Below are 15,190 nucleotides of genomic sequence, written 5' to 3' on the forward strand. Positions count from 1 at the left end.
TATGTGTGTTTGCAATATTTCTGGTTTTTTCAGCATGAAAAACTACTGTAAATTACCCCTATGGTCATTTAGTGTATTGACCTTCAATTTTTAAATACACTCAAAATAAAAAGCTAGTATGGCTCATACTCAATAACAACTACTGAGTCAGTGAATTTTTTAGGTTCAGCTATTGGAAGAATATTCTGGAAAATGTGACTGCCCAAGAGGACAATTCCAGTGCCACCATATGGCTGCACTTCTGTTACATGCCCAGAACAGCATTTCGAGTACAGACCTACCTTGCTCCTGGAGGAATAAAAACAATGAAGACAAACTGAAGTCCAAACCAACAGAAGTGTTGTTCCTTCCAAAGCCTGTTTTAAACGACTCACTCCTGGAAGTACCCATGACAGGCAGCTATGTTGACAAAGTGAAATCCTTGCTGAGCAAGTATTGCTCAAGTTCCCCCCTTAACTGGGTAGTCAATGTACCAAACCCAGATATAGATGAGATTAATAACCTAGTAGTAGAAAACATTGTTGGCAGAGCTGTGCTTGCTAAGTGGCGGTTGTGACATTCCTGATTTGGTTTCTGCCCTAAAGCTAAGTTCCGGTCAACTTGCAATGGTTAGCATTGAGACTGTTGGCCAGACATCAAACCATATTTGGTTAAGGTTACGGAAGGCCAGAATTACTGCCAGTAACTTTTCAGATGTCTTGGCTTGTATTGCCCGAAGACGTCCAGCCTCTAACACCCTCATGAAAGCCTTGATTGGACATCTTGGAGAGGATTTTAAGCAAAGCAGGTCTCTTTTGTGGGGAAAGATACATGAAGCTGATGCAATCAAGGTAAGAAGAAACACAGTTTTCATTTTTGTTCCCCTTTTATTGGAGCTTTCATGCCCTCACTTTTAAAGATGCTTGTCCTTAAGTAATAGCTGCCACTAGTCTTGGCAACTATTTATTTAATCTGTCCGTCTAATTAATTGTCTAAGGTATTTCATTGAACCACCTACCCTGATCTTTTGACTTCCACCTTTGAAGCAGTACTGTACAACACAAGAGGTGGATCTAGAAAGCAAATTTTTTTGTTTGAGTAGCACCTGGCAAAATGAGCCGAAAATAACCATAATGGTGCTGGTTTTTTAACTGCTGTTTAATAAAAAAAAAATGTTAAGAAAATCTTGCTAGTAGCCTCTCTTTTTTTCACTTTTTCTGTACTGTTGTGTTAGGAAATGTCAGAAAATCTATGAAAGGTTTTAGTATTAACATAGATCCATTTTTTTTTTTTTTAGACGAGCATCTTAAGCTTTTCTCAATTAAATGTGTCTTTCGTCTATTTTTTGATTGGTGAATGTAAGGGTAAGTTCAGACGTTTAGGAATTACCATTCTCCCTATGGGAATTCCAGTAGAGTTTCGTAATTCCCATTCGGAGTTTGGCTAGGATTTTTTTCTATCTTTTGAAAGATCTTAAGCCGAACTGGCCAGCCATGATATAGCTAAAGCTTTATCAAATATTACAAAATGATCTGGTTGAAACCAAACATGCTATGCTAAAGCTGAAACAAAAGTTTCTGGAGGCTTTCTTAATTGTAGGGTTTTTTCTATTGAATTTCGGTGTTCAATAAACCTTTCAACAAATTGTTGGTGATTCCTACCAATTTAGAACTTCCCACAAGAACACGGAATTTTATATACCCCACTTACTAAATTTCCCCGGTTTAAATCCTTACCAGAACTAAAGAAACTACCCATTGGCCTCAACGGTTGGAAACATGTATCAATAACAAAATTACGTAAAACCCGGGAAAGTTTCTCACCCAAACCAGGTACATATGGTAATGAAATGAAACTTTTTGATACATCTAAATCTAAAGACTGAGAAACCCCAATAGCTAAATACTGTGAATCTCCTTTATTGGCAAATCTTTTCATAGATGCCATTGAAACCTCCGCTACACAGTTTTAGAATCTCTCCTTGCTTCAGGGGTAGGTTCATGGATGATGTGGTGTGCGTTTGGAAACATGGATTGGACTCCTTAGACCTATTTTGTAAGTATTTAAATAGTTTTGATAATAATATTAAATTTACAGTCGAGTTTGAGGATAATAATAAATTACCTTTTCTGGATATTTTATTAATTAAAAGGGATCTCCATTTACTTTTATCGATTTACAGAAAACCAACGCACAATGATAGGTATTTAAATTTTCATTCTTGCCATCCTATGTCGGTGAAACGGGGGGTTGTATTTCTTAACATTGGACGTGATCGTCTCTTACTAGGTTGCTAGCTACCGCTGCAACCCGGAAATAGCAAACTAACTCCAATGTATGCAATGGTTTGTTATTCCAATGATTGTCTTTTAATGTACACAAAGCAAAGTATTTTGTTTATTTTGCTTGGTCATTTTAGTTTTGGTTTTATCCCTCTTTTATATTCTATTTAAACACATCATATTGTTAATTTTACATCTCTGATAAATGACGCCGTGGCGCAACAGGCTAGCAGGTGCGGCTAATAGTCGAAAGGTTGGCGGTTCAAGGCCACCCTGGGTCAATTCATTTTAGTTTGTAATTCAGCTATCTATAAAACTGTGATACCGATGATAATTACTGTATTCCCATTTATAGTATCGATCCTTTATGTAAAATTAATATACGAATTTTCTAAGAAGTACGCCTCCGTATATTCACTGTGTTGTCGAACATTTTCCATTGTATCTATAAACTGTTCCGCAGTTGCCAATCCATACCTTGGAAGCTTTTCGTTAAACTGACAACATTTCTTTTGGATATTACTATGAAGCTTTGCCAAAGAATTTCTAGCCGACTTTTCAACAGCATCCGCTCTTTCAAAGAGAATTTTAATCTGTAATTTTGAATACTTTTCGTGATCCCGATAAAACATGCGTAAAATGTTTCTCAATTTACAAAGATCAGCCTGCATTTTTGCCATCTTCTTGTATTTCTGAATGTAATTTTTCCCTTTGTCCTTATGCGTTCTTCGGTACAACCTCGCAGAGAATTTAATTTTTTCATTATAGATTTTGTCACCCCAGTAACGCTCCTTGATATTTTGTTTGGCTGTCTCAATTTTTACTTGTCGATACACCTGGACGGTTGAATACCTTTGCTTTTGGTTTTTCTTATATTTGATGCGGTAATCTTCATCATTGTGATAACTCTCCTTGATCTTTTGTTTGGCTGTCTCAATTTTTGCATGTCTATAATCTTCATCATTGTGATAGCACATCTTGCTGTTTTGTTTTGGTCTCTCAATTATTACTTCTCGATACGCCTGGTCAGTTGAATACCTTTGTTTTGCTCTCTCAATTTTTACTTCTCGATACGCCTGGTCGGTTGAATACCTTTGCTTTTCTCTTTTCAAGATACTATCTCTGTTGTTTGTGTAGAACTGTTTTTTCAAATTGCGTATAGCTTCCTTCGATCTAACCATTATTCTAATCAAGAATGAGAGAATTTACATCTTTGTCGTTCTTAAGTAGTAATTATGACGTCAAGGCGTAATGATTTTATTGACGTCATGGCGCAATGATATTATTTCATGACGTCATCAGAAACAACAATATAATTTCGTGTTTTTCTATTCACGTCATAGCTCTAATATAAAGCTATGACGACATTCATTATTTATCTAGTAGGGTTTCAGACAAGGTAGTTCTAATGATGTACTTTTGTTTTGATCTTACTCTATTTTTAGGAGTTTTGGGTTTTTATATTTCTTAGCATGGGACTGATCGTCTCTTACTAGGTTGCTAGCTACTGCTGCAACCCAAATTATAAGAGGCAGCCTGGCCGAGTGGTTCAAGACACTGGTGTTAGCCACCAGTCTCTTCGGAGGCGTGGGTTCAAATCTTACCGCTGGTATAAGATTATGTTTGAAAGACTGCAGTGTGAAAAGACATCAAAAATGCAGTTTTTGGTGGAAAAATTTATTCTCTTTTAGAAATAATTTATTTTAGTTACTATAGATTTTTAACCCAATTAATTTCCTTTAAAATGAGCTATTGAACAACCCTCTACAATGTTCCAGTGCCAAGCTATCTGTGGAAAAGAAAAAAGAAAAAAGAAAAAAATATCCTGTTTGTGGAGAATAACGTGGTAAAAGTCTATTTTCTTGATTTTCAAGCCAATATATTTTCTTTGTTATTCAACCCAAAGGGCGGTAAGTTTCCTTTATAGAGGATTCGGACAAGGCGGTTCTAATGGTGTACTTTTTGTTTTGATCTGACTCTTTTTTTTAGGAGTTGGGGGGTTTTATATTTCTTGACATTGGAGGTGATCGTCTCTTACTAGGTTGCTAGCTACCGCTGCAACCCGGATAAATAATGTTATTTCAAAGATCGTCCTTTAATGTAACAGCAACCTGGATCTATTAACATGGGTTAGAGGTCGTTCTTTACTATAAACTAGGTTGCTAGCTACCGCTGCAACCCAGATTTGACTTTACTGTATCTTATAAGACTTCAGTTACTATGGACTACAGATCGGTCTTTATTATAACTACCGTTGCAACCGAGATTGATAAATCAGATTATGTAAACCCTGATTACAAACAGGAAAAAGCCTACGGCTTTTTCTTCTCTGGAGCAGTAAGAGACGACTCTTAAAAAATCAGGCAGCTAACTAAGTCCAATGTATGCAATTGTTTGTTATTCCAACGATTGTCTTTTAATGTGACTACCATTGCAACCCGGAATATATTAAAGATTTGAGCTAGTATAAGCGAGGGTTCGTTCTTTATTATAATAATTACTAGGGACTAGTATTCGATCTTTAGAGTAGCTACTGCTGCAACCCGGATTCCTTATAACACTTCAGGACAAGGTGGTTCTAATGGTGTACTTTTTGTTTTGATCTGACTCTTTTTTTAGGAGATGGGGGGTTTTATATATCTTAACATTGGAGGTGATCGTCTCTTACCTGGTTGCTAGCTACCGCTGCAACCTGGATTTGATCTGACTCTACTTTTGGGAGTTACGGGTTATTATATTTTTTAACATTGGACGTTATTGTCTCTTACTAGGTTGCTAGCTACCGCTGCAATCTGGATCTAATAGTGTACACCGCTGCAACTATGATTACAAACAGGAAAAAGCCTATGGCTTTTTCTTATTTGGAATAGTAAGAGACGAACTTCAAAGAATCAGGCAGCTAACTAAATCTAAAATGTGCCATGATTTATTCTTTACTAGGTTTCTGCCATCTCTACAGCCGATACCGATTAAACTTCCATAATTCCCATCAATAATTAACTAGACCCATCCTTCATATTAGTCTAATGGTTTGCTTTGTAGTTCAACTACTATAGGCTATAGTTCTTTCTTTACTATAAAACCCGGAAAATACCCCTGGAACCACCGTATATCAGTTACTATGGGCGAGAGATCGTTCTTTACTGTAACTTTTCAAGATACTATCTCTGTTGTTTGTGTAGAACTGTTTTTTCAAATTGCGTATAGCTTCCTTCGATCTAACCATTATTCTAATCAAGAATGAGAGAATTTACATCTTTGTCATTCTTAAGTAGTAATTATGACGTCACGGCGTAATGATTTTATTGACGTCATGGCGCAATGATATTATTTCATGACGTCATCAGAAACAACAATATAATTTCGTGTTTTTCTATTCACGTCATAGCTCTAATATAAAGCTATGACGACATTCATTATTTATCTAGTAGGGTTTCAGACAAGGTAGTTCTAATGATGTACTTTTGTTTTGATCTTACTCTATTTTTAGGAGTTTTGGGTTTTTATATTTCTTAGCATGGGACTGATCGTCTCTTACTAGGTTGCTAGCTACTGCTGCAACCCAAATTATAAGAGGCAGCCTGGCCGAGTGGTCCAAGACACTGGTGTTAGCCACCAGTCTCTTCGGAGGCGTGGGTTCAAATCTTACCGCTGGTATACGATTATGTTTGAAAGACTGCAGTGTGAAAAGACATTAAAAATGCAGTTTTTGGTGGAAAAATTTATTTATTCTCCTTTAGAAATAATTTATTTTAGTTACTATAGATTTTTAACCCAATTAATTTTCTTTAAAATGAGCTATTGAACAACCCTCTACAATGTTCCAGTGCCAAGCTATCTGTGGAAAAGAAAAAAGAAAAAAGAAAAAAATATCCCGTTTGTGGAGAATAACGTGGTAAAAGTCTATTTTCTTGATTTTCAAGCCAATATATTTTCTTTGTTATTCAAGCCAAAGGGCGGTAAGTTTCCTTTATAAAGGATTCGGACAAGGCGGTTCTAATGGTGTAATTTTTGTTTTGATCTGACTCTTTTTTTAGGAGTTGGGGGGTTTTATATTTCTCAACATTGGAGGTGATCGTCTCTTACTAGGTTGCTAGCTACCGCTGCAAACCGGATAAATAATTTTATTTCAAAGATCGTCCTTTAATGTAACAGCAACCCGGATCAATTAACATGGGTTAGAGGTCGTTCTTTACTATAAACTAGGTTGCTAGCTACCGCTGCAACCCAGATTTGACTTTACTGTATCTTATAAGACTTCAGTTATTATAACTACCGCTGCAACCGAGATTGATAAATCAGATTATGTAAACCCTGATTACAAACAGGAAAAAGCATACGGCTTTTTCTTCTCTGGAGCAGTAAGAGACGACTCTTAAAAAATCAGGCAGCTAACTAAGTCCAATGTATGCAATTGTTTGTTATTCCAACGATTGTCTTTTAATGTGACTACCATTGCAACCCGGAATATATTAAAGATTTGAGTTAGTATAAGCGAGGGTTCGTTCTTTATTATAATAACATTGGACGTTATTGTCTCTTACTAGGTTGCTAGCTACCGCTGCAACCCGGATTTGATCTGACTCCTCTGTTAGGAACTATGGGTTTTTATATTTCTTAACATTGGACGTGACGTCTCTTAATAGGTTGCTAGCTACCACTGCAACCCGGATACTAACTACATCCAACGACTATGACGTCATTGATCAATATTGTATATAAAAAATTAAGTTTTTCGTAAAAAAAAATTAATTAAAAAAAAATAAAGTACAAATAGAACTAGATCTAGAGATTTCCTTTAAAATGAGCCATTGAACAACTCTCTACGATGTTCCAGTGCCAAGCTATCTCTGAAAACAAAAGAAAGAAAGAAAAAAATATCCCGTTTGTGGAGAATAACGTGGTTGAAGTAAATTTTCTTGATTTTCAAGCAAATATATTTTCTTTGTTATTCAAACCAAAGGGCGGTAAGTTTCATTTATAGGGGTTTCGGATAAGGCGGTTCTAATGATGTACTTTTTGTTCTGATCTGACTCCTTTTTTTAGGAGTTATGGGTTTTTATATTTCTTAACAGTGGACGTGATCGTCTCTTACTAGGTTGCTAGCTACCGCTGCAACCCGGAAAAACTGCAACCCAGAAAAACCCTGATTACAAACAGGAAAAAGCCTACGGCTTTTTTTTCTTGGAGTAGTAAGAGACGAGTCTCAAAGAATCAGCCACTTAACTAAAAGCTGTACTATGGGCTGTAAGTTTGTTCTTAACTGTAATATAGGATTGATCCTATATGTAATGATCTGACTCTTTTTTTAGGAGTTAGGGGTTTTTATATTTCTTAACATTGGACATATTAACATTGGATCGTCTCTTACTAGGTTGCTAGCTACCGCTGCAACCCGGAAAACAAAAATCAAATATCTTTGAAAAGACTGCAGCATGAAAAGACATCAAAAATGCAGTTTTTGGTGGAAAAATTTATTCTCTTTTAGAAATAATTTATTTTAGTTACTTAAGGTCTTTAACCCAATTAATTTCCTTTAAAATTAGCTATTGAACAACTCTCTACGATGTTCCAGTGCCAAGCTATCTGTGGAAAAGAAACAAAAAAAAAATATGCCGTTTGTGGAGAATAACGTGGTTAAAGTCAATTTTCTTGATTTTCAAGCCAATATATATCCCTTGCTGTTCAAGCCAAATGACAGAAAATTTCCTATACAGGGGTTTCGGACAAGGCGGTTCTAATGGTGTACTTTTTGTTTTGATCTGACTCCTGTTTTAGGAGCTATGGGTTTTTTTATTTCTTAACATTGGACGTGATCGTCTCTTACTAGGTTGCTAGCTACCGATGCAACCCGGATACCGCTGTAACCCTGATAACAAACAGGAAAATATTACAAACAGGAAAAAGCCTACGGCTTTTTCTTCTTTGAAATAGTAAGAGACGAACCTCAAACGATCAAGTAGCTAACTAAGTCCAATGCATGCAATAACTTTTTATTCCAATGAGCGTCTTTTAATTTAATTTATTTAATTTGTAATTCAGCTATCAATAAAACCATATCATTACTATATCATTAACTAGTATATGTTATGGGCTACTGTATTTGTTAGTACGGGACATGAATCGTCTATTACTAGGTTGCAATCTACCGCTGCAACCCGAATTACAAACAGCAAAAAGCCTATGGTTTTTTCAAATTTGGAACAGCAAGAGAAGATGCTTGTGCGAACTTGACTCTTAATTACTATGTGCCGTGGTTTGTTCTTTACTAGGTTTCAGCTATATCCAATGAGACTTACCTAGTCTCCATTTATAACGAACTCTATCGATCCTTTATGTACTAAAGGGCCTTATCTTCTCTTACTAGGTGTCGTCTTTTAATGTAACTATATTCGTCCTTTATGTAACTACACCTGGAACCACCATATATCAGTCAGTATGGGGGAGAGATCGTTCTTTACTGTAAAAAAAAAAAGAAAAAAATATCCCGTTTAGGCAGAATGTTGTAGTAGCTGCCACTTTTCTTGATTTTCAAGCCAATATATTTCCCTTGCTGTTCAAGCCAAGGGACAGAAATTTTACTATGCAGGGGTTTCGGACAAGGCGGTTCTAATGGTGTACTTTTTGTTTTGATCTGACTCTTTTTTTAAGAACTATGGGTTTTTATATTTCTTAACATTGGACGTGATCGTCTCTTACTAGGTTGCTAGCTACCGCTGCAACCCGGATTCAAGACAGGAAAATGTGGAGCTAGTGCCCTTAGAGAACGCAAATAGCTCTGACATCTCTCATTTGGGCTACAGTATAACGAATGCCCATGCTTTCTTGTGTCCCTGTAATTGATTTCACAATAATCCAAGCCGCCAAGGTAGAAATTAAGCACTTTGTCAGTTGAAAATTTTAATGCTATATTATTTTCAAGGATATTAAAAAGAATTTGATATAATTCAATATCCGTCGGATAGAGCTTGCAGATATCAGGGTGACATTACCAAGTAACCTGCTGCCAAATTTTTGGTTTTGAATCTTTACTCAGATTGTTAAAGGTGACTTCAGCCATCATAATTTCCTTGTCAGATCTAGTTCTAGAGCATTTTTCAATAGTTGTCTCGTACTTTTCAGGACAGTTTGTTCTACTACACAGAGAATTTTTTGCCAAATATTCAGTAGAACTAAACGAACTATTTAAAACACAGTTAGAAATGCTTTTTTCTTGAGTCGGTGCTCCAGGAATTTGTTCTAAATCATTAGTCTTACAAACACATTTACTAATAACCCTAACAGGCTCGTTTTCGCCATAATTGAAAAACATTGCTTTTCCTTCGCTGTTGATAGGTATGCTTGTATATATATTTTTATTGCTGCTACATAAACTGCAATTGCTCCTTCCAAAATTAATATACGAATTTTCTAAGAAGTACGCCTCCGTATATTCACTGTGTTGTCGAACATTTTCCATTGCATCTATAAACTGTTCCTCAGTTGCCAATCCATACCTTGGAAGCTTTTCGTTAAACTGACAACATTTCTTTTGGATATTACTATGAAGCTTTGCCAAAGAATTTCTAGCCGACTTTTCAACAGCATCCGCTCTTTCAAAGAGAATTTTAATCTGTAATTTTGAATACTTTTCGTGATCCCGATAAAACATGCGTAAAATGTTTCTCAATTTACAAAGATCAGCCTGCATTTTTGCCATCTTCTTGTATTTCTGAATGTAATTTTTCCCTTTGTCCTTATGCGTTCTTCGGTACAACCTCGCAGAGAATTTAATTTTTTCATTATAGCTTTTGTCACCCCAGTATCTACCCATTATTCTGGTAGCAACTTTTTTCTTATGTTTGTTTCGGTAATCTTCATCATTATCATACCGTTCCTTGCTCTTTTGTCTAGCCTTTTCAATTGTTGCTTCTCTATAAAGTTTATCATTATGATAACGCTCCTTGATCTTTTGTCTAGCCTGCTCAATTCTTGCTTCTCTGTAATATTCATCATTATCATACCGTTCCTTGATCTTTTGTTTGGCTGTCTCAATTTTTGCATGTCTATAATCTTCATCATTGTGATAACACATCTTGCTGTTTTGTTTGATTACTTCTCGATACGCCTGGTCGGTTGAATACCTTTGCTTTTTTCTTTTCAAGATACTATCTCTGTTGTTTGTGTAGTACTGTTTTTTCAATTTGCGTGCAGCTTGCTTAATTGAAACCATTATGTAATTATGAATGTGAACATTTACAGTTCTGACGCTTCTTATATAGTAATTATGACGTCACAGCGTAATGATTTTATTGACGTCATCGCGCAATGATATTATTTCATGACGTCTTCAGAAATAACAATATAATTTCGTTTTTTTCTATTCACGTCATAGCTCTAATATAAAACTATGACGACATTCAATATTTATCTAGTAGGGTTTCAGACAAGGTAATTCTAATGATGTACTTTTGTTTTGATCTGACTCTATTTTTAGGAGTTTTGTTATATTTCTTAGCATTGGACTGATCGTCTCTTACTAGATTGCTAGCTACTGCTGCAACCCGGATTCACATATATATTATTTATGAGAGGCAACCTGGCCGAGTGGTCCAAGGCACTGGTGTTAGCCACCAGTCTCTTCGGAGGCGTGGGTTCAAATCTTACCGCAGGTATACGATTATGTTTGAAAGACTGCAGTGTGAAAAGACATCGAAAATGCAGTTTTTGGTGGAAAAATTTATTCTCTTTTAGAAATAATTTATTTTAGTTACAAAAGGTTTTTAACCCAATTAATTTCCTTTAAAATGAGCTATTGAACAACCCTCTACGATGTTCCAGTGCCAAGCTATCTCTGGAAACAAAGAAAAAAAAAGAAAAAAATATCCCGGTTAGGAAGAATGTTGTAGTAGCTGCCACTTTTCTTGATTTTCAAGCCAATATATTTCCCTTTCTGTTCAAGCCAAGGGACAGAAAGTTTCCTATACAGGGGTTTCGGACGAGGCGGTTCTAATGGTGTACTTTTTGTTTTGATCTGACTCCTTTTTTAGGAACTATGGGTTTTTATATTTCTTAACATTGTACGTGATCGTCTCTTACTAGGTTGCTAGCGACCGCTGCAACCCGGATTACTAACTTTTAGTCTCCTTATGGATTTTTCTAGTCATTCTTTACTTTAATATTTCTTAACATTGGACGTGATCGTCTCTTACTAGGTTGCTAGCTACCACTGCAACCCGGATTTGTTAAACCCCCCCCCCCAAAAAAAAAATTAAAAAAAAACCTAATTGACAAATACGTTTCAGCCATTCCTACAGCCTTGATGCCGATGGAACTTATGTAATCTCTATTTATAATCTTCTTAACATTGACGTGATTGTTTCTTACTGGGTTACTAGCTACCGCTGCAACCCGGATCAAGTATCAAAAACCTAACAAAAAATAAAACTAATTTAACAATTTTCAGATATTTTTCCAGTTTGAATTACAAAATTATAATTATTGCTCAGATACAATAATTTTTTTTGCAGTTTATAACTTTATCGATCACATACTAAATCTAAAATAAAATAAAAATTGACTTTTTCAATTTTAATGTAATTACTCATTACGTTCATATATGGTTATTACATATTTAAAATCATCATAAAAATGTAGAAAATAAGTTTTTAGAGTTCCGCTTACTATTAAGACGAGTCACTCTTACTATAAAGTTAGTTACCACGAACTGTTTGATAATAACCCTTATTACAAACTGGAAAATTCCTACGGCTTTTTCTTATTTTTTAATAGTATGAGATGAACCTCAAAGAATCAGGCAGCTAACTAAGTCCAATATATGCAATGGTCTGGTATTCTAATGATCGTCTTTTAATATAAAACATTAACTATTTTAAAATTGTATCCTTGAAAGCCTACGCGGAAGACTGGATAGTATGTTGGAATTCTGCTCCAAAGGTCACAGGTTCAATTCCTGCCGAAGGCGATTTTTATATATTTGTCTTTTTAAAGTCTTAACACAACTTCTATTAATAACTACTAAATGAGATTCTCTTGACTGACACATTTTATGATGAACTATGTCGATCCTTTATGTAGATCCAATTTACAGTATCGATCCTTTATATAACTACCGATACAACCCGGAACCAACGTTAGGTCTCCTATATAAGTTTATTGTGGTTCTATTTGTACTTTGAAATAGTAAGAGATCGTCTTTTAATGTAAACAGCCATGATACTGATGGGAATTACATAATCCCTATTTATGTTTCAGTTAACATGGGCTAGGTGTCGTTCTTTATTGTAAAAATTTTCTTCCAGGAGACAAAAAGGAAAACTAATTTTAGAATTTTCATGTATTTTTGTTGTTTAAATTAAAAAATTACTATTACTGATTAGGCATCATAAATATTTTTGCAGTTTACATAATAATTTTAGCGATTAAGCCAAAAAAGAAAATTTTGGTTCCAGGAGTTTCGGTTACTATTGAGACAAATAGCTATTATTACTATAGAGTTCATTACCATGAACTGTTTTATTGCTTCAAAATTCAAATATCTTTGAAAAGACTGCAGTATGAAAATACATCAAAAATGCAATTTTTTTGACAAAATTGTTTCTACTTTAAAAAGTATTTTATTTTTAATTACAAAAGTGACAAGATGTTGCAATTGCCTTGAAAATGAGCTATTATACAACTCTCTATGTTTTTCCAGTGCCCAGCTAGCTGAGCAGAAAAAAAAAGCGGAAAGAAAAAAATATCCCGTTTGTGGAGAATAACGTGGTAAAAGTCTATTTTCTTGATATTCAAGCCAATATATTTTCTTTGTTATTCAAGCCAAAGGGCGGTAAGTTTCCTTTATAAAGGATTCGGACAAGGCGGTTCTAATGGTGTACTTTTTGTTTTGATCTGACTCTTTTCTTAGGAGTTGGGGGGTTTTATATTTCTTAACATTGGAGGTGATCGTCTCTTACTAGGTTGCTAGCTACCGCTGCAACTCGGATCTACTTGACACTTCTTCTATGTAATGACTTAGTTCCTTGTACGAGCCCTCGACTTTTAGTAGATTAATATGTTGTATAATCTTACATTTTGATACTGCCTTATATACGCTATTAATGAAACAGTTCAAGACAGGAAAATGTGGAGCTAGTGCCCTTAGAGAACGCAAATAGCTCTGACATCCCTCATTTGGGCTACAGTATAACGAATGCCCATGCTTTCTTGTGTCCCTGTAATTGATTTCACAATAATCCAAGCCGCCAAGGTAGAAATTAACCACTTTGTCAGTTGAAAATTTTAATGCTATATTGTTTTCAAGGATATCAAAAAGAATTTGACATAATTCAATATCCGTCGGATAGAGCTTGCGGATATCAGGGTGACATTGCCAAGTATTCTGCTGCCCAATTTTTGGTTTTGAATGTTTACTCAGATTGTTATAGGTGACTTCAGCCATCATAATTTCCTTGTCAGATCTAGTTTTAGAGCATTTTTCAATAGTTGTCTCGTACTTTTCAGGACAGTTTGTTCTACTACACAGAGAATTTTTTGCCAAATATTCAGTAGAACTAAACGAACTGTTTAAAACACAGTTAGAAATGCTTTTTTCTTGAGTCGGTGTTCCAGGAATTTGTTCTAAATCATTAGTCTTACAAACACATTTACTAATAACCCTAACAGGCTCGTTTTCGCCATAATTGAAAAACATTGCTTTTCCTTCGCTGTTGATAGGTATGCTTGTATATATATTTTTATTGCTGCTACATAAACTGCAATTGCTCCTTCCAAAATTAATATACGAATTTTCTAAGAAGTACGCCTCCGTATATTCACTGTGTTGTCGAACATTTTCCATTGCATCTATAAACTGTTCCGCAGTTGCCAATCCATACCTTGGAAGCTTTTCGTTAAACTGACAACATTTCTTTTGGATATTGCTATGAAGCTTTGCCAAAGCATTTTTAGCCGACTTTTCAACAGCATCCGCTCTTTCAAAGAGAATTTTAATCTGTAATTTTGAATACTTTTCGTGATCCCGATAAAACATGCGTAAAATGTTTCTCAATTTACAAAGATCAGCCTGCATTTTTGCCATCTTCTTGTATTTCTGAATGTAATTTTTCCCTTTGTCCTTATGCGTTCTTCGGTACAACCTCGCAGAGAATTTAATTTTTTCATTATAGCTTTTGTCACCCCAGTATCTACCCATTATTCTGGTAGCAACTTTTTTCTTATGTTTGTTTCGGTAATCTATATCGTTATCATACCTTTCCTTGCTCTTTTGTTTCGCTGTCTCAATTTTCCCTTCTCGATACCCCTGATCCGTAAGATACCTCTGTTTTGCTCTGTCATATTTCATTTTCTTAAATCCTGGATCACAAGACATCTTAGTAGCAATCCTTACGCGTGCTCGAGCTTTATTGCGTTTGGTGGCATTTTTATCTCTTTTAAATAAACTTTTCTGATATTTCAGGATGTTAGCTTTATTTTTTGTGTAGTAAAGTTTTCTATTAGTAGAAATTTGGATTGTTCTATTTTGATATTGTTTTTGGTTATTCTTTCTTTTTTCCACTCGCGTGAGACCATATTTTTTCAAGGTTTAAAATTATTAAGCACACAAAATCCCGTGTCGAGTATCTAAAACCTAGCATAAAACAAAACTAATTTTAAAATTTTCAGGTATTTATCTTGTTTGAATTACAAAATTAGTATTATTGGTTAGACACCATAAATATTTTTGCAGTTTACATAATAAGTTTAGTGATTCTGGACTGAAAACTAAAATAATTGCAATTATGAGACAATAATATGGAGATATGTACTTTACGGGTTACAAACCAAAAAAAGCTTGGTTCCAGGATACAATAATAAATTTGAACTGAGATGAAAAAAAAATTTCTTCCAGGAGACAAAAAGCAAAACTAATTTTAGAATTTTCATGTATT

Source organism: Artemia sp. Qi Xiang Cuo, chromosome 5, assembly GCF_049724085.1.
Source record: "Artemia sp. Qi Xiang Cuo chromosome 5, ASM4972408v1, whole genome shotgun sequence".
NCBI classification, from domain to species: domain Eukaryota; kingdom Metazoa; phylum Arthropoda; class Branchiopoda; order Anostraca; family Artemiidae; genus Artemia; species Artemia sp. Qi Xiang Cuo.